This window comes from Aethalodelphis obliquidens, unplaced genomic scaffold, assembly GCF_003676395.1.
Source record: "Aethalodelphis obliquidens isolate GAN/ISIS:26980383/991018 unplaced genomic scaffold, ASM367639v1 scaffold80, whole genome shotgun sequence".
Lineage (NCBI taxonomy): Eukaryota > Metazoa > Chordata > Mammalia > Artiodactyla > Delphinidae > Aethalodelphis > Aethalodelphis obliquidens.
The window spans coordinates 6,074,964-6,094,372 of record NW_020838024.1 but is presented as its reverse complement, the minus strand read 5'-3'; the positions used below and the strand labels follow the sequence as shown (position 1 = coordinate 6,094,372).

Sequence of the window (19,409 nt, the reverse complement as noted above, 5' to 3'; positions counted from 1 at the left end):
CCTGCATGCCCACTGAGTCACCTTGTGTACATCCAGCAACCACAAATAATCGGGATAGGTTTTATGATCATTAAGATATAGAGGCAATTAATGTTATTCATGGTATGTTGGAAGGAGGGTGAGATCTTAAAGTATATTCTGAATCATCAAAAGCATCAGAGGAAGGTGAAACTCTGTGCAGCCCAGCCACAATGCTGAATGAATTTCATTTTATTGTCTGTTTGATAACTGGTGACCTAAATATTGTTTATTGGGAAAGCCACTCAGAGAATCCGATTTGCCAGTTGCTAAGAACATCAGCAATGACGGCTGTAATTTGTTGAGTGTTCACTTGATACCAGATGTTGTGCCACATGCTTCATGTACCCATGATCTCTTGGCATTTCTCTGGATTGATGGGAGCTTCTGGTAGCATTATTAAGAAATAAACATCATAAAGGGATGCTTCCTTTGTCTCCTTGTTTTGTTGGTTTGCATGGCTTTAATAACATCATTCCTGGAAGTTAGAGTCTTGGGTTTGATGCAGCAAGTGTTAACTGGATTTTCCTTTGTCCTCCCAGCCTGTGCAAGGCTCTGCAGAGTGTATGGTGAAAAAGCATCTTCTGCTTTCTTTGCCTTTCATTCTTGTCCCAAATACTGACCTCACATTAGACTGGGGACTGACTGTGTACGGATTGGCCCATCTCCCAAAACTAGCTGCTTCTCTCACTTCCATACAATTTTAACACGATGATGGATAGAACTAACACCTCTTTTCTCTCTTTTGAAGAAGATGTACTTTGCACTGCTTGGAAGGAATCAGTTGTTAATTTTACAGTTACTGAATGCTTATTCACATTTAACCATCTGTTTAAAAATGTACCCGAAATTTGCTTTAATCATGCGTGGTAAGACACGCAGACACAGAAATGACTGTTGTGGTGGAAATTTAGACGCACAGATTCCTGCAAACAGAAGGCACACCACGCCACGCGGGGCCACACAGGGAAGCACCAGGGTTGGTCAGGAGGCAGAAGGAGAGTGACGAGAAAGTGTGGGTAAATCCTTTATTGTGATGTTTGTGGGAAGGATTGGGTGACGCGGCCTAAGCAGGTTTAGGATTGGCTAGTTTGAATGATTTTGGTAGGCTCCATGGTTTAGGGAATGCCCCAAGTTGTTTGGTACAACTGGAGGGAGGAGGTTCTGGGGTGATTTGAGCAGGGGTCGTGTGTGAGAGCTTGATGAAGTAGGTAGGTGGGAGACGTGGGCTCTGGACTGGTTGGTTTGCATATGAAAAGTGTGCTAGAAGGCTGATGTTTTGCGATCTCTAGGAGTTGGCTAGCCCTGGGAGGGGCAGTCTCTCCCAAGGCAGCAAGCCCCCAGACTCCAGAGCATCAGGCATACAGAAAATTAAAAAATATGGTTAATATGCCATCCTTCAAAATACTTACCCAAGAGACAGTGGACATGTGTTAGTGCCAGCTGCATGTCCGGCCTTTGCAGTTCCAGAGCCAGCACAGTACTTGACCCAGTCCTGGATACGTGGTGGCCCTCAGCTGATGTTGTTACATACGTGCTGAATGGGTGCTCCAGACTCCAGCCTGGCGTGCGGAGAAGCGCCTGAAACGCTGTCTGTACAGTGTCTTAGGTGCTATAGCTTCAGTGCCTGAAATGCGGTTTCTAACCTCAAGAAGTATCCAGTCCACTTGGAGAAGGAGACCTATACTTATTATAACATTATCATTGTCATAATAAAAGCTACCGTCATCTCCAAAACTACTCCTAAAGTCCCTGATGCCAGAGAATGACCTCGTGGTCCACCTGGCCTTTTAAGGCCGAACCTGAGTGGCCCAAGCTCCCCCCTGTCTGCACCTCCCTACCCCTTGACCCCGCAGGCATCACGTTCTGCTCACTCTTTCCTCTAAAGCTCTTGCCCAGCCTGGCCCATCTTCTCCATCTCTACTGACTGCAAAGAGAGATACTGTGTGACTTCACTGAAGGAAAACCACTGCCTCCCAACTTCCCCAGCCGCCCCTTCTAGAGGCCTGGTCAGAGGGGCCGGGTGGCTGCCTGCCGCCCCGATTCCTGTCTGTGCCCTCTGTTACGCAGCAGAGCCCGGGTGCTCTCATTCAGAGCAGCTGCACCGGCCGTGGCGGGCCCCTGGGAGGGGAGCAGTGGCGGGGGGCACCCTGAAGGTAAGGTGGGAGGCTCTCTGCCCACCAGGGCCCTAACCACCCAGAGACTCCTTTTTAAAATGCTCTCTCGGGCTTCCCTGGTGGCGCAGTGGTTGAGAGCCCGCCTGCCGATGCAGGGGACACGGGTTCATGCCCCGGTCCGGGAAGATCCCACATGCCGCGGAGCGGCTAGGCCCGTGAGCCACGGCCGCTGAGCCTGCGCTCCTCAACGGGAGAGGCCACAACAGTGAGAGGCCCAAGTACCAAAAAAAACAAAACAAACAAAAAACAATAAAATGCTCTCTCCCTTGCGGTTCAGTGGTTAAGACTCCGCACTTCCACTGCAGGGGTCATGGGTTCAATCCCTGGTCAGGGAACTAAGGTCCCAGCTGCCACGTGGTGTGGCCAAAAAAAATAAAATGCTCTCTTCGCCCCAGAAACCACTGTCTCTGGTGGGCGCCTGGAGCCAGCACAAGGCCAGAGACAATTTTGAGGTAGACAGTTTGTCCCGGGCCCCTCCCGCCTCCTCTTTGTGTGTTTCTCCCCATCCTGAGCCCTAGTTCCCCCAGGGCCTCCCAGTGGGGCCTGGTGCCGCAGGCCGTGCTGTCAGCTCCTCTGTGTAACTCAGTCACACTCGCAGAATTTAAAGGTCACTCCTTCCCACTGTGTTTCTGCCGCCACAAGAGAGCACGGGAAGCAGGGCACGATCCGCCCTACGAGGGGGTGACTCCCTAAAGGGGCCGTGAGTCAGGAGCCCGGGGATTCACAGGGGACGGCCTGTGGGCCTCGCACCGCAGTCAGGATTTGTTCCTCCGCCTTCCCAGTTAGGGGTGCGGAGAGCAATGGAGCCGGAGGAGGGAAGGGCCAGGAGCCCCAGGACAGCTTCCACTGTGCATGTGCAGCTCTGATTGGACGCTAGGAAACTCAGAGGAAGGTGCAGCTGTTTCCTGGTGCTGCTGTAACAAGTTGTCATAGGCTGGGGGCTTAAACAACAGAAATGTATTTTCTCACACTTCTGCAGGCTGGTAGCTCAAGATCAATATGTTGGCAGGTTTGGCTTCTCCTGAGGCCTGTCTTCTCGGCTTGCAGGTGTCTGTGTTCTCTCTCTGTGTCCTCGGATGGTCTTTTCCCTGCATGCCCCTGGTGTCTCTGTTTCTGGAGTGTCCAAATGTCTTCTTATGTGGACACCAGGCATATTGGATTAGGGCACCCTAATGGCTTCATTTTAGCTAAATCATCTCTTTAAAGAACGTGTCTCCAAATTCCGTTGCATTCTGAGGTACTGGGGATTAGGGCTTCATCATATGAATTTGGGGAGGACACAATTCAGCCTATAACAGAAGGAGAGCATGGGGGCAGGAACTTAGAACTGCAGTGCTCAAAAATATTCAGGTGGCCAAGAATTTGTGAGTCAGTGCTGTCCATTCAATACCATGTTGAATCAGTGGATTCCATTATATGAACTAAGAATACCTTGACTAGCAGAAAAGAGCTTGCTGTGTTAAGTGTGCCGTCTAAAATCCCAGTGAAAAAATTGGGCATGGGGAGAAGGAAAATTGTTGAACTAAGCAGACTAGTAGTTTTGGGTTTTTGCTGTAGTATTTGCTTACTTGCTCAACTATTTTTTCATCCATTGTACTTGCTGACAAAACAGTAGTAGATGCCAGAGTTTTCAAACTTTCTGAGTGAAAACCCTGAAACCGACAAATCCCATGTGCTAAATACATTTTCTGTATGTATTGGGAAAAACTCGCTATTATTCGGTGTCAGCAATGGAAACCACCAATATTGCAGAGAAGCCTGGTTTGAGAATCGCTATGGGAAGCAACATTCCTGTGTGTCTTCTCTAATTAGCAGAAGACTTACAGAAGGAATAACACTCTTCGATGATCACTGAAAGAATGGGGATTTGAGAGGCTAATCATTTGCAGTCTAGCTTCTCCATCCATTTATTCATTTATTCAACATAATTGATCTGCACCTTCAATAATGCTCACATCGGTATTCTGGTAGGTGGATGGGGAATGTACACAACACTTTCCTAGACAGGAGTGATAGAGAAATGAATCCATTCCATCCCTGCCTTGAGGACCTCAGTTATCAGTTAAGAACTTTGTTTGCAAACAGCAGAATCTACTCTACCTGGTTTAGGCAGAGAAGTAATTTATTAAAGAAGCTCCAGCAGAGGCAGAACTGGCTTGGAAGCAAAGCGGCCAATCTGGGCAACGCACTGCTGCAGTGGAGATGCTTCTGCCCCTATTGGTGGATGGGCACCGATGCTTGACATTGAGCACAAGACACTACTTTAAAATTTTCTGCTGTTGATGTCTTTGAAAGTTGGATGTCTGCAGCCACTTTTGCCAAAATGGGTTCCACGAGGCAACCGCTGCTTCATGCCTCTTACGCCTGATTGGCAGAGCCCAGGTCACGTGCCTGTACCACAGCTGGCAAGGGAAACTGGGAAAACAAGTTTCTGCCTTTTACCTTAGAGATGTGTAAAATCATGAGATGGGAAATTCTGTACACATAGGAAAGGTGTCAAAAGGCACTGGGTAGACAAAAAGCATGACAGGTGTCCACTCTGAACTCCCCATCTAATGGAGGAAACAGATGTACAGTTAAGTCCCCTACATACGAACCTTCAAGCTGCAAACTTTCAAAGATGCAAACGTGCGTGGCAGTCCCTGTATGCCAGCTGTCGAACTGTTCTACTGTACTTTTCAAGATATTGTACTGTAAGATTAAAAATGTTTTCTTTATTTTTTGTGTTTATTTGTTTTTTATGTATTATTTGTGTGAAAAGTATTATAAACCTATTGCAGTACAGTACTAGATAGCCGATTGTGTTAGTTGGGTACTTAGGCTAACTTTGTTGGACTTACGAACAAATTGGACTTACAAATGTGCTCTCGGAATGGAACTCGTTCGTATGTAGGGGACTTACTGGATATTAAAAATTAATGGGACAAATGCTATAATCGAGACATCTTGTGGTATGATGGAGACCAGGAAAAAAGTTGTTAATAGCCTGGGATGGTCATGGAAGGCTTCGCGGAGGAGGTGATTGACGACTGAGCTTATCTTGATGGGCTGAAGCAAAAGGGGGCCAGCTTGGAGCTAAATAAGAAAAAGATCCTTCCTCTTTGATTTTAAACACACCTCCACAGTGAGTGGGCCAGATTTAAAAATGAGAAGCGATGAAGCAAGAAGAAAAGGCAGGTTGGAATCTGAATGCATTAGTGGTGGACTCTTGTGAGAGCTGGCCTGAAGGTGCTCAGGGCATCCTGCATGGAGCTCTCTGCATAATCGACCTGGCTTGTGTCCTTTTCCTTCCCAACTCTGCTCCCTTCAGATGTCCTAATAGGTTATGGCTTCCGAGAGGAAGTATGCTGTGCATCTTCAGAGGGGCATTTTGGAAACACAAAGCCTGACTTCAAAGGAGTAACTCATTCTTTCTAAAAAAAAAAATGTTGCTATATAAAGTAATAAGGAAAGTATAAAGCGGAAAGTACAAGTCCCTTGATAACTAGCATTTATATATTTATATATTATCTTTCTGAAAAATCTCAAAAGCAATCAAATTACACTTGCTTTGCAATTTTTTTTTCCCGCTTTCCATAAAAGTGAGTCTTAGATTTCTTAAAAGTGAGTCAGGGGCTTCCCTGGTGGTGCAGTGGTTGAGAGTCCGCCTGCTGATGCAGGGGACGCGGGTTCGTGCCCCGGTCCGGGAGGATACCGCATGCCGCGGAGCGGCTGGGCCTGTGAGCCATGGCCGCTGAGCCTGCGCGTCCAGAGCCTGTGCTCTGCAACGGGAGAGGCCACAACAGTGAGAGGCCCGCGTACCACCAAAAAAAAAAAAAAAAAAAAAAGTGAGTCAGTAGCAGTGTCTTAATGTTGTATTTGGTCAACAAGTATTTAATAACAATAAGGAAGCTAAGAATGAGGATATTTTTAAGACCAAGGTTGGTTTAGAGAGTTGGAATGCAGGCCCCCCTTGCCCTAAATCTCTTTTTCCTCTGTATTTTCCCATCTTGGTAATTGGCATCACTTGATAATGGCCTTCGTTTCTGCCTCCCTCCGCCCACCCCCTTCCATCAGCAAGTCCTGCTGACTCTGCCTCCATCCTCAGCTCAGATTGTCCCCTTCTCCCCATGCCCTGCTGCTAGTCCCAGGCATGGCCCCTCCATCTCCTGCCCGGACCAAGGCTTCCTGACCAGTGCTGTGCTCCCAGTCCTGGTCTTTTCTCGTCCCTGCTTCTCACTGTAGCCAAATGGTATTGCAAAACAGAAATGTCTCTTTGTTGCATAAAACTTTCCAGTGCTGGCTTCCCAGCACTCTTAGATAAAATTCAAGGTCTTGCCTGTGCTGGCCCCTGGCCAGCTTCATACCACTCCACTCCCTCCTGCCATCGCAGCCTCAGTGGTCGTCCCTCAAGCACGCCCTCAGATACCTGACTCGGGACCCTTGCTCGCTGCCTGTACAGGCGTCCGCTCTCTCCTCTCTAGGGAGCTGGGTTCTCCTTACCTTTTAGGTCTCAGCTTAAATGGCGCTTTCCCCAAGTGTATTTCCTTGGTCTGTTGTCTACATAGTGCTGCCCCCAAACCTGGTACGTTCTGATTGCAGTTTCTTGTTTAATTTTCTCTGGCACTTAGCACAATCATCTGTGTTCTTCTGGTTTACTTATCCTCTCTCTCTCCTCCTAGAATATACGTTCTCAGGAGGTGGGGCTCTTACCTGCCCTGTTGGCTCTGTATCTGTAGCATCTGGCCCAGTGTGCTCAATAAATGTTTCATGAAGCAATCTAGAACCTTCACGTCCTCTGCCAGACCTCTTCGTACCCTGCCTTTGAGGAGCTCTCTCTCCTCCTGGGAGGAGACCTCTCTCTCACAGGCTGCCCCCCTCGCCTGCCTGCACCGGATGCTGGGGGATTCGCTGGCTTGTGCTTCTCCCACCCCTTGCTCAGCTATGGCAGCCGAATACAGATGATGTACCTCCCACCAGTTCGTGAGACCCGCCCATCTCACAGGTCTCCGCTCCCTGCTGCATGAGCAGTAGGCAATAAAGCAGGCCGCCACCATGGGCTTCCCCTGCAGTGTGTGCTGGAGGGGAAAGAGCGCTGAACTTGGAGGCAGAAGCTCAGCTTTGGAGACTCCCACCCTCCTCGCCGTGTAACTGGGAAACACACTCTCTTGAGCCTTCCTTTCCTTAGCTATCGAATGTGAGTGGAGGCCCCTGCTCCAGGCTTTCTTTCAGGCCACAGAGGTGACGTCAGTGCCTTCCTGTCGCCACCGTTAAGTGTGGCGTAGTAGGATTTTGCCCAACATGGTAGGTGTCATTAAGGACGAGAAGGGTAGACGTGGAGAAAGGAGAGCCAGATCAAAAAAGTTGACTGCAGCGAACTTCTGTGCCTTCAGCAGATCAGGAGGACCCCCTTAAATCATGGGGTGCAGGGCAGGAGTGGGCCTGAGCCTGGGGATGACAGTCCTGTGTAAGGCTTGGCCCTGTGCCTTCTACTGTGGCCCAGACCACAGGTTTGGCCACACAAGACATCCCGCATTCAGATACTAAAGAGCCAGCTGAGCGCCTCCTTGCAAAGGATAGGCATTGACCTTGACACTCAAGAGGCTTGACTGGGGCTCTATTTCTTCATTTTGGCAACATGTCATTTGGGCTCTTGCGAGAGCGAGGTTGCTTGAAATCCTTCTTTCCTCCAATACCGTCTCCCGCTGTAAATATGCAAGACTGCATTCCATGAAGCTGGGCTCTCGCTACAAGACCAACCGGGAAACCGTCTCTGACTTCCTCTGGGCATGTGTTATGGCTACAAGGAAATCTGAGATTCCCTCTCTGCCCCTAAGGCAAGGTTTCTCAACCTCAGTGGCTTCTTGCAGGAGGGGCTGGCCCAGGCATTGCAGGATACTCAGCGGCATCCTCTGGCCTCCATCCACGAGACACCAGTACCAACCTCCGCTCACCCGCCCACACAAACACACACTTGTGACAACCAAGTATGTCTCCAGATGTTGCCAAATGTCCCCAAGGGGCAAAATCCCTCCTCTTCTTTGAGAACCATTGCCCTGAGAGAAGGAATTGTCCAGTAAATGGGATGGACAAAATGAATTTTGAAGAGGAGTGTACTGTAAGCTGAATACAAAACACAAGTCCACTTATGTGAGTCACTTGACTGTCTGGGCACTGCAGGGCCCTTGTTTTGGGGGCTGCTTGGCAAGCGCTAAGGGTGGTGGGAAGACAATGTTAGTTGACCACACCCGATATAATGCTTCTTCACAGTTTCTATCTAGCTTGGGAAAATTCAGAGATTTACGGGCTCCTTGACTACAAAGATTAGTTTGCCTTAACAAACGCAATGTCTATGAAATTAAATTTATAGAGTAATTTATAAGATGATTAATAACAAAGTTATTGGGAAGATTAATTTAGATAGTGCATGTCCCATACTCAGCCTCTAATTCATAGCTATTTTTATGTATTATTGACTAATTTCTCTGTCATGTGCTATTTATATTATAACTGTTATACAATGCACATCTTCCATGTTCTATTAAATTTGTTTCTTATTGGATGCTCACAACCACCCTGCAGAATACGTGGCATGATGCCCATTTTTTTTTTTTTTTGCGGTATGCGGGCCTCTCACTGTTGTGGCGTCTCCCGTTGTGGAGCACAGGCTCCGGACGTGCAGGCTCAGCGGCCATGGCTCATGGGCCCAGCCGCTCCACGGCATGTGGGATCTTCCCAGACCAGGGCACAAACCCGTGTCCCCTGCATCGGCAGGCGGACTCTCAACCACTGTGCCCCCAGGGAAGCCCGCATGATGCCCATTTTACAGATGAAAAAGTGAGACTTAGAAAGGTTTAGTATCTTGTCAGGGTGACACAGCCTGTGCAGAATAGGGATGGTATTAAAATTCAGATTGTTCCTCTTTCAAGGCCTTTGTTTTCCACTAGACTGGAAGGAATGTCAGGTTAGGGTTTCAAGGTCTGTCCCCAATTGTTTTCATCCATCCATCAATTTAAGAATAATTTCTTTTCCCCTGAGGGGTATTTTTACAAAATGGTTGTATCTGTTTTCAATATACGTGTCTTCTCCACTCAGAGCAATTATACATTCTAAGAGGACAAGGAGTGTATCTCATAGCTCTTTCCATCTCAAGTATCATTCACAGAGTTGGTGCTTAGTAAATATTTGCTCTGTGACTCTTCTTCATTCCTATGTACTTCTAGCAAGATCTAGTTGAGAAGGAGTAAAACCTCTTCATACCTCTTAAGGAATGGAAATTCTCTCTTACAAGTTAGCTCCGGGGATGAATGATTTCTTGTTTGCCCTCTAATTTTAGACACTGTGAGGAGCAGCTGTTCGACAAGATACTCTGGTAGTACCGCCACTCACATCAGTCGCTCTTTCTGCAGGACCTGCACCTGTGAAGGTTGGGGGCGTGTGACTCTGATGCAAGTGCATCTCTGTTCAGTTGGACCACATGAAAGGGTAGCTCCCCGCTGTTATAAGGAGGGCAGTTCAGCTGAGGAAGAAATTCCTCCAGGAAGTCAAGCCACAGGTAGGTGTATGTGTGTGTGTGTGTGTGTGTGTGTGTGTAAGGGAGTTGGGATGGGGTGGTGGCAGAATCTCTACCTGGTAAATGGCTGAGTGGTCATCCCATACAACAGACCTCAGGGATCAGTGTTTTCAGGGGTATCTTGGAATGAGTCTCAAAATAAGAAAGTCACCAACTTTGTCATGGGATGGACCATGAAATTATTTACCTTTTATGTCATTATAAAACCTGAGGCTCACTTGGTTATCTGGGTTTAATGGATGCATTCTTGCTCTAAAAGGCAAAAGAGGGTTTGATTAAAGGAACAGTGGGGTGGGCAGTTGGGTGATGATTCTCATGACCCAACCATCTGCTGGATCTGCCTAAACGAAATAGTTGATTTTGAGGCCTTCAGGTACTGTTGTGTCTTCTCGAGGTTGTGTGAACCATGATAGGACTAGAGGGAATTCCTTTGCTTTATTTAGGGGAGTTTAGGGGAAATCCTCTAGCCTCTGTTTGCGCTCCCTCCCAAGGTGTTTCCAGGCTTAAAATGCTTACCCTTTTGGCCGGAAAGGGTTCATTTACATCTGCCTCTTCTGTTTCTAGCCTGGAGGTTGGGTATTAGAGGGTAAAGAGCCTTTTCAGGGTGGCTGGCGTTTTTGTTGATGATGTTGTTGTTATTTTGCTTTAGTTTAAAATTCCAAATCCAGAAAATGACTGTGGGCTGGGCAGGCCCGGTTAGGAGGCCCAGAATGGAGACGGGCCCCATATTTGCCGGGCAACCTGGGAGCCCAGGGCCGCACAGAGCCTGCTCACTCACCATTGGTTTTATTTAATTTTTTATTAAGGTAACATTCATATAACGTAAGATTACAATTCAGTGGCATTTAGTACATTCATAGTGTTGTGCCGCCATCACCTCTATCTAGTTCCCGAACATCTTCATCATCCCTCAGAAGGAGGTTCTGTGCTCATTACCGGTCACTCCCCACCCCCGCATGATGTCACTCCATCACCCCCGCACCCCGACCTCGGGCCCCTGGCAACCACTCATCCGCTCTCTATCTGTAGAGTCAACTCTTCTGGACATTTCGTGTAAATGGAATCATACAATTTGTGGCCTTTTAGATCTGACTTCTTCTAGCATAATGTTTCCAGGGTTCGTTCATGTATTGGAGCATGTGTTGGAACGTCATTCCTTTTAAAGCTGAATAATATGCCATGGCCTGCGTGGATGTACAACACTTTGTGGATCTGTTTATCTGTCGATGGACATCTGTGTTGTTTCTACCTTTTGGCTGTGTTGAATAGTGCTGCTAAGAACATTCATGTACAATTATGTGTTTGAATGCCTGTGATCAGTCCTGTGGGGTATATACTTAGGAGTGGAATTACTCAGTTACATGGTAATTCCGTGTTTTGTTTTGTTTTGAGGAATTAACATTGATGGTCTGGCCTCTGGTCTACTGTTAGGACCATTAGAGGGGCTTTGTTAGAATCATGAAATCAGAGCCTTAGAAAGAGCCTTAAAGATAATGTAATCCACCTTCTCACCCATTCCAGGAAGTCTTGTCTATAACAAACCTTATAGAAGCCCCTCCATCCCCTGCATGCACAATTCTAGGGCAGAGGGACACCCTGCCTGCCGAGGGTGGCCAGTGTCACCTGTTGGCTTGCTCTAGTTCTGCCCTATAGAGAAGTTTTCACCTGGAATCCATAGAATTTTGGGGTTTATCCACAGATGAGCTTCAGCGTCGAGAGGTGCAAGGCAGAGTTTGTAACTGTCATCGTTCTTTAAGGGGTCCCTGAATCACTGCTCTGGAGTGACCCAGCAATGCCATCTCTCTCTTCTGCCCACGAGCCTTCAAAGGCTTACTGGCAGGCCACTGCTTGGTTGACAGGTGCCCTCTGCTCACCTCTGCCATCCAGATGCAAAGAATAGCAAAGGGTCTTCCCAGACGCCCCGCTGTGAGAAGCCAGAGCCCAGGCTGAAAGGCTGTGCAGAAGCAGGTAGAAGAGCATAGCAAGCCCCTCGCGTGGGCCCCACTGCCTGTGACCTTGGCCACCTGTGGTTTACTGCAGATGCTGAAAGAATTTGTTATCCAAGAGATTGTTTCATTTGGAGACAAGGCCATTTCTGAAAAAGCTGAGAAAGTCCTTGAAAGTTGAACAGTTTCTGATGTTGGTAAAGTGAGGAAAATGTCATAATCAGCTCTTTTTTTAAAATAAACTTTTTATTGACGTATAATGTACCTACGGAAAAGTGCACAGTCATAAAAGCACATTCCATGCGATGCTGTTTCTATGAAGTGTAATAGCAGGCAAAATGTATCTGTGATGTTAGAAGCAGGATAGTGGTTACCCTTAGGAGGGCAGTGCCTGGAAGGGAGCACAAGGGTGCCCCGAAGAGCTGATTGTGTTCGGATTCTTGACTGGGAACAACTCTTTGTGAAATAGCACTGAGTATGCACCACACTGAGAACAGACAAAGCCTGGGGTGAATACGGTTCAGACGGCTAAGCCTCCTGTTTAGGGCTGTCGTTGGTTTCTGTCTTTCCGACACCCTTCCCCCGACCCCTTGCTCTGGAGGATGCCCTTTCTCACTCAGTCCATGTGCCGCAGGGGGTCTGTCCCACCCTCTAGCTCCAGGAGCCAGCACGGAACTCAGAGGCTGGTTACATGATCCAGGTTAGACAATGAGAATCCATTTCAGGACTTCTGCTAGAACCACTGGGAAAGAGGCATAAGCTCTCAGCTGGAGTTTCTGAGCTGGTGGCATAGAACCTTCAGCTCCTGGTGGCCCCCTTTGCTACCATGGGCAGCGTGCCAGCTGGAAATGAAGCCAGCACGGAAGACAGAAAACTCAAGGCTCCTGGTGAGTGGGTATAGGATCCAGCCGTGTTGAGAGCTATCCCCATTCCCCATGGACTTCTCATGTATATGTGTTGATAAATTCCCTTCTTCTGTTCTTCAGGTTGAGTTTTTATCCCTTGCCTCCAAGGGTTCTACTGATTGAAACAGATTTGTTTCCTGATCAGTCAGTCGGAACTATTAGATGTCCTTGTCCAAATCTGACTTCTTCGACTGTAGCACACAGTCTCTCTGTGAGCCCCTGTGAGCGTAGTGGCAGCTCCACATGGTGAGGGTTGTGGATGGAGAGATTGGGGGGACTTTAGAAATAGCTGTCTGGTTGGAGGGATGAGCTGAAGGGGATTTGTTACAAAGTTGTGTTGGCACAGCTCACACACTGTTTCAGGTGGCGTGGGGGGAACTTAATGCTGTCACTGGGTCACTGCTTCCTCCCATGCTCCTGGTACTTGGCTCTAGATGACTTTTCTATGTATAAGACAGAGGTAGAAGAGATGAGCACACGTAGCCTGATGGGAGCTTACCAGTCTGCTGGAGATAACCAAGAAGGGCCCAACAGTGACCTCCCATTACCCATTTTATGTAAACTCTGTATTTTAAAATATCCCAAATTATAAAGTACATAAAGGAATTCTAAGGTGGCAGTTTTAGGAATAAAATTATTGAGGTGGTCTTACCTGGGAGGGCAGAGGAATGCACTGAATCAGAATCATCTAAAATGAAAGTGATTCTAACAGTATCTTATGTTTTGCTGTATAGCTTTTCAGCTATTCATTGGATGGAAAATAGTCTTCAAAAAAGCATTTAATGATTTATGATAATTTTGTAAGTAGAGTTGACCCTTGAACAACGTGGGGTCGGACTGCATGGGCCCACTTATAGTGGGCTTTTTTTTCAGTAAATATATTGGAAAACTTTTCGGAGATTTGCTAAAAAAAGTAAAAAACCAATGAACCATGTAGCCTAGAAATAGCAAAAAACTTAAGAAAAAGAAAAGTCATGAATGCATAAAATATATGTAGATACTAGTCTGTCCTTACATAGGCATAAGGTGAGTGATATTTAACATAAAATTAATAACTTATTAGTTTTTCTACTGTTTTATAACTTTGCTTTCAAAGAATTACCTTACTATACAATATGCCTGTCTCTCGTAATTGGAGAAGCTGTGTATGAGCCTATTTTCATAGGTAAGGTTTTTTTTTTAATGTAACAATGTTTCCAATACTGTATTATTAATATGACTGTAATACTGTATTACATTTGAATGTAATGAATTACATTACAAATGTAATGAATTACATTAATATGACTGTAATACTGTATTAATATGACTGTATTAGTCATATTAATAATTTATTCAATTAGTATACAATTAACAATTTATATAAATATATTCATATAAATATAAATATAACAATTTATTCATTAGTATACAGGCTAGGCTACTGTGAAGCAATTTTATCCATTACCCTAGGCTACCATAAAGCAATCACATTGCTGCTTCCTTATCAATGCATGAGTCATTATACCTGTAAATAAATAGGAATTTCTTTTTCACATTATTCTTTCATTTTTGATGTCTAGTGTTAGTAATATGTATAACCTCCATAGCGTTTTGTATCATTTAAGACAATATGATGTAGGTACTGACAGACGATTCATCTTGTAAACAGATGACATAAACTTGTGACATTGACAAATACAGTACAGTACTGTAAATGTATTCTCTCTTCCTTAGGATTTTCTTAATAACATTTTCTTTCCTCTAGCTTACTTTATTGTAAGAATACAGTATATAATACATATGACACACAAAATATGTATTAATCGACTATTTATGTTATGAGTAGGGCTTCCAGTCAGCAGTTTTTGGTGAGTCAAATCTGTAGGCAGACTTTCAGCTGCACAGGCAATTGGCACACCTAACCCCCATGTTGTTCAAGGGTCAGCTAAACAAAAGAATATCATTAAAATAATGAACAGGTTTCTTGCTTTTGGCTTATCTTGCTGTCAACTGCTCGTGTTCGGCCTGGAAGTCCATACAGGGCTAGCGGGCTTCTGGGTATCTCATGGGGGCCTGTTAACAGCGCGTGGTTGTGATTCAGCCCTTCAATAAATACCTGACTTGACCTAATTTGATGCAGGTTTTTTGCTCTGAATCTCACGAGTCTACCAGCAGCCATGTAACCTTGTTTCAACCTCACATTCAACCCTCTTTGACTCATTTGCTCACCCTGATGTGAGCAACTGCAATAAAAGAGACTTTCACAAGGTCCACAGGAAAAGAGTATTTTCGATCTTAAAATTGCTTATGAGGAGAGAACCACTCTCATCACTAAAAAGAAGTTTAGAGATGACCCCGAGTTCCATCTGGCCTTATTTTATCGAAAGGGGAAGTGACTTGCATAGCCAGTGGTAGGATAAGACTGGACCCCAGGTCTCTGATGCTGCCCTACCTGAACGGGGGCACTCACCCCTTGGGGCTGGCAGAGGCTCGGCCTTTTCATGGAACTTCAGGACAGCCTGCCTGTTGTTGGAAGAGGGGAGGATAGAATGAGAGGAAAGTCCTGACTCTGGGCAGAGTTCACACAAATGTACATCCTTTGCCTGTCCTCATCCTCTGAAAGCTGCTAAATGGGGACAGAAATAGCCACAGGTCATTTAATAGTTTCATTTTTAGCAGTTGTTACAAATTCCTCCTCCCATTATGCGGCTCACAGGAGTGGTTAAAATAAGGCAGATGTGACTCTTTAGGTTTCATTTCTTTTCTTTCCCTTCCTCTGCTGGGGAGGCTAGTGAGCTGTGGTTTCCAGAAGTAAAATGTGCCAATAATTCATAGCTGGATAAATCTGCTTTTGAACTATACCATGACCTCCAGGATTAAAATTAGCAGCTGCTGAGACCATCTTACAGTACTGGTGTTCTGCATGGATTATTTTGTTTAATTCCCACAAGGCCCCTATGAGGCAGACATTATTATTGACCCACTTTTCTGATGAGGAAACTGAGGCTCAGAGAGATTAAGTGACTTGCTCAGGGTCACACAGTTCTGCCACAAGCTTCATTCACTCTGAAAAACCTCAGACCTGAAGAAGAGCAATGAAAAGGACATTTTTTGAATGTTAGAGAGATTGAAATCCATAATATATTTAGATCGTGGGATTTTTCCCCAGAATCATTTCAGAGAGCTGAGAAATAATGGTCCACATCACCATAGATGGGGTCCTCAGCTTTAACCTCAACCTTTCTCATGTCTACACAGTCTGATAACAGAAGTGCTTTACCTGCACTAAGTGTAAATCTTGACAGTCCTTAGAGGGACAGTCCTCGGAGGGACGGTCCTCGGAGCAGATGTGTGTCCTTTCTCCATCTGCTGTGCCTTTAATGCTCTTTGGGGTGTGTATGTGCTGGGTTTGTCAGCCCAGGGAGCACAGCTGATTCCTGGCCAGCTTCTGAAGGCTTCAGGCAGATTCCTGGGGAGACAGGGACACTATGGCCCTGGTTCTCATCACAGTCTTGTTTTGCACTTTCTAAAAATATTCATGACAAACAGCTAATGGGCATTTTGGCCACATGGCTCTAAATCACCACTGCTGTTTCAAATGGAATGCTTCTCCTTCAGGCCTGTTCATCTTGATTTATGTGATTGGGATAGATTCAGTTCTGTTTCACAGAACTTCACTGCAGCCTACTCACCAGAGAAAAACAATAAAGTGCATTTTTGCCTCTTTTAGCAAGTGTTGCATGGTCATTTACTAGTCAAAAATGAAGCGAAATGAAATAAAAGCTTCATGGGGAGGAACACAGCTGCAATTATTGCCTAAGTATTATTTAGTGATACACAAGGGAAGTGAGCCCCATCTCTTCAGAAGAACAGTTGTTTCTGAAGTTAAGAAAGACTAAAGGGCAAAGATTTTTTTACAGTTTTAATGTAAATTGCTATAGTCTTTTCGGAAAGCATGTTGACAGTGTGTATAAAGAGATTCAGGGTGCATGCCCTGTCACCCCAAATTCCTTTTTGTATAAATACATCTTGAAGAACAAATTGGAAATAGAGACAATTTTGTATTCATCAGAGCATCACTTATGATGCAAAAAAAAAAAAAAAAAATGGACCATATCCTAAATTCCCAAGGAATAGAACCAGTAAAATAAATTATGGTGATCCATTTGTTATAGTTGTGCACAGCTATTAAAACATCAGCCTTTGAAGAATTATAACGATACGGTAAAATGTTTAAGATATAACAAGTGAAAGTACAAGCTTAAAAATGGAGTATAGAGGGCTTCCCTGGTGGCGCAGTGGTTGAGAGTCTGCCTGCCGATGCAGGGGACACAGGTTCGTGTCCCAGTCCGGGAAGATCCCACATGCCGCGGAGGGGCTGGGCCCGTGAGCCATGGCCGCTGAGCCTGTGCATCCGGAGCCTGTGCTCCGCAACGGGAGGGGTCACAACAGTGAGAGGCCCGCGTACCGCAAAAAAAAAAAAAAAAATGGAGTATAGAGTATGACCTCAACTAAGCACAAAATACTACACGTGTACACACACATGCACGCACACACACACTTTGGAAAAAGACTGAAGAAGGAATCCAAAATTGTGGTTGTCTCTGATTGGTGAGATTGTGGGTGACTTTATTTTCTTTATATATTTCTCTATTTTCTCCATTTTTTTTTTTTTTTTTTTTGAAAAGGAATTTTTTTTCTTTTGGGGCAGAATTTTTTTTCTTTATATTTTTTTTTTTATTTTTTGGCTGTGTTGGGTCTTCGTTGCTGCGTGTGAGCTTTCTCTAGTTGTGTTGACGGGCTTCTCGTTGCGGTGGCTTCTCTTGTTGTGGAGCACGGGCTCTAGGCGTGCAGGCTTCAGTAGTTGTGGTGCATGGGCTCAGTAGCTGTGGCTTGCGGGCCCTAGAGCGCAGGCTCAGTAGTTGTAGCCCCTGGGCCTAGCCGCTCTGCAACATGTGGGATCTTCCCGGACCAGGGCTCGAACCCGTGTCCCCTGCATTGGCAGGTGGATTCTTAACCGCTGCACCACCAGGGAAGCCCTATTTACTTATTTTTTTAAGAAAAGCTCTCCCCGAGAATTTACTCAGGGTCTTATTTTGATACATCGGCATCCATAGCTCTATAGTGAATTCAAACTGAGACCTGCAAGTCAGGACAGCTCTGGGCTTAGTCTGTTGTGATAAACAAGAGGGTGGCCTCAGGACAAATAAAAGAGAAAGCGGAACCTGCAGTCAGAATACTGGAGTTCTCACCCAAATTTCTCTCTCTTACTAGTGAGAGTCTGGGGGAAACCATCAGGTACTGCAAGTTCCTCTCATTGCCAGGTCTCCCGGGAGAGGAGTAGATCCACCAGTGCCAGTTCTCGGCGAGACTAGGAAGCAGAGCGATGCTTGTACATCTGCTTCCATAGTGTTTGTTCCTCCTCATGATGCCCCCACCCCATCCCTCCTCTCATGCTGTCTGCAGCTCTCCCCCCAGAAAGACTGCTCTTTGGAAAGGCTCTGGTTCCTTCTTTCAAATACATGTTTATTAAATGCAAGGTTCATTGACCAGTAAATACTTCAACCCACGACCTTGCCTATGGATAGTTACATTTTCATAGGGAAAAGGGAACAACCTGTAAATCAAAGGGCAGCTCTCTCCAGCAGGCTGCCGGGTGGACGCACTGACAGTGTGGTGGAGTTCAAGGGAGGGAAGCTTCATTCGCCAAGGGCCTGGTTGTTGAGTCCAGGCCCTCTGCTTGCGAACAGGTGCATTTTCAGGAAAGTCATCCACCCTCCCTGAGCCTTCAGTGATTTTCCATCAGAAATAACAATAATTCCTTCGCAAGGTTATTGTGAAAGTGAAACCACCCATGTGAGATGAGCCTTGGCAAAGTATGAAGCAGAGGTTGCCCACTGGAGGGACGGGGGCTGAAGCTCATTGCACATGGTTTTGTTGGGTTTGCCGAGTGCCTCTTTTTCATTTATGAAGGATCGGATTTGTTGTCAATATTTTAAAATCAAGGGATTTCACATTTTTAAGTGTGGGTTTGTTTGTTTACTTCTCAGGGTCCTGGCATTCTGGCATGCACCCATCTGCTAGAACTCAGTAGCGGCTGTTCACTGTCACGGGGGTCCAGGGCTCAGCACCCACCAGGCCCAGCACTTGCTGCCGTGTCTCCATGGTGAGAGAGGGGAGTGATGATGGAGGCCGGGGCTTTGAAGGCAGAACTTCCTCCCCGAGTCTCTGCTGTACTATTTGCTGCTTGTGTGACTTCAGCCAAACTTGTCAACTTGCAAAGCCGTAACTTGCTGGACCCTCTGTTTCTTCATCTAAGTGGGATAATTATTTGTATCTTCCGAGAGGATTGCACCAAGGACTGAGTGAAAAAATGGGTGTAGAACACTCAGAACATAGGTGTTTGATCAGATTTACATGCTTGGCCTCTGAAGGCATTTGACGTATCAGCTTCTTCTAGAAGCTGGGACTCAGACGATATTGTTTCTATTACTTTATCTATCTGTCTACTTATCTAACTATCTAGTAATTTCTCTGCTATATGTGAATTGGTAGTTCCGGGTGAAAAAATGGGCTTCTAAACAAATTAGAAACTCTTCCAAATATTCTTTTAGGCTAGCCAGTCTATCTTCCCTTTGGAGGATGTTACATGAATAACACGAGAACTCTTTTCCTCTTGGTGAGTTTGCCATGCCGTCCATCCATTGATGACTCACCTCCTGTGAGTCTATATAACATGTTTTCATACTTGATTATATTCTACTGCTAGTTGCTGCCTGTCTTTCCTCTTCAACTAGAGCGTGAACTCTGTCCTATTTTTCTGTTCCTA

General features: G+C 45.8%; 1 protein-coding gene across 4 annotated transcripts in view; it reads left to right on the top strand.

The window, feature by feature from the left end:
- Window positions 1-19,409, top strand: part of PDZD2 (PDZ domain containing 2) — a 377,132-nt gene that overhangs the window by 74,476 nt on the left and 283,247 nt on the right. Inside the window, exon 2 of one of the 4 annotated variants that reach the window (XM_027092704.1) lies at window positions 9,584-9,729. The exons of the other annotated variants lie outside the window; for them this stretch is intronic. The gene's annotated coding sequence lies outside the window, so the exon portion shown is untranslated. The remainder of the gene's footprint in view (window positions 1-9,583; window positions 9,730-19,409) is intronic. 4 annotated transcript variants of the gene reach the window in all.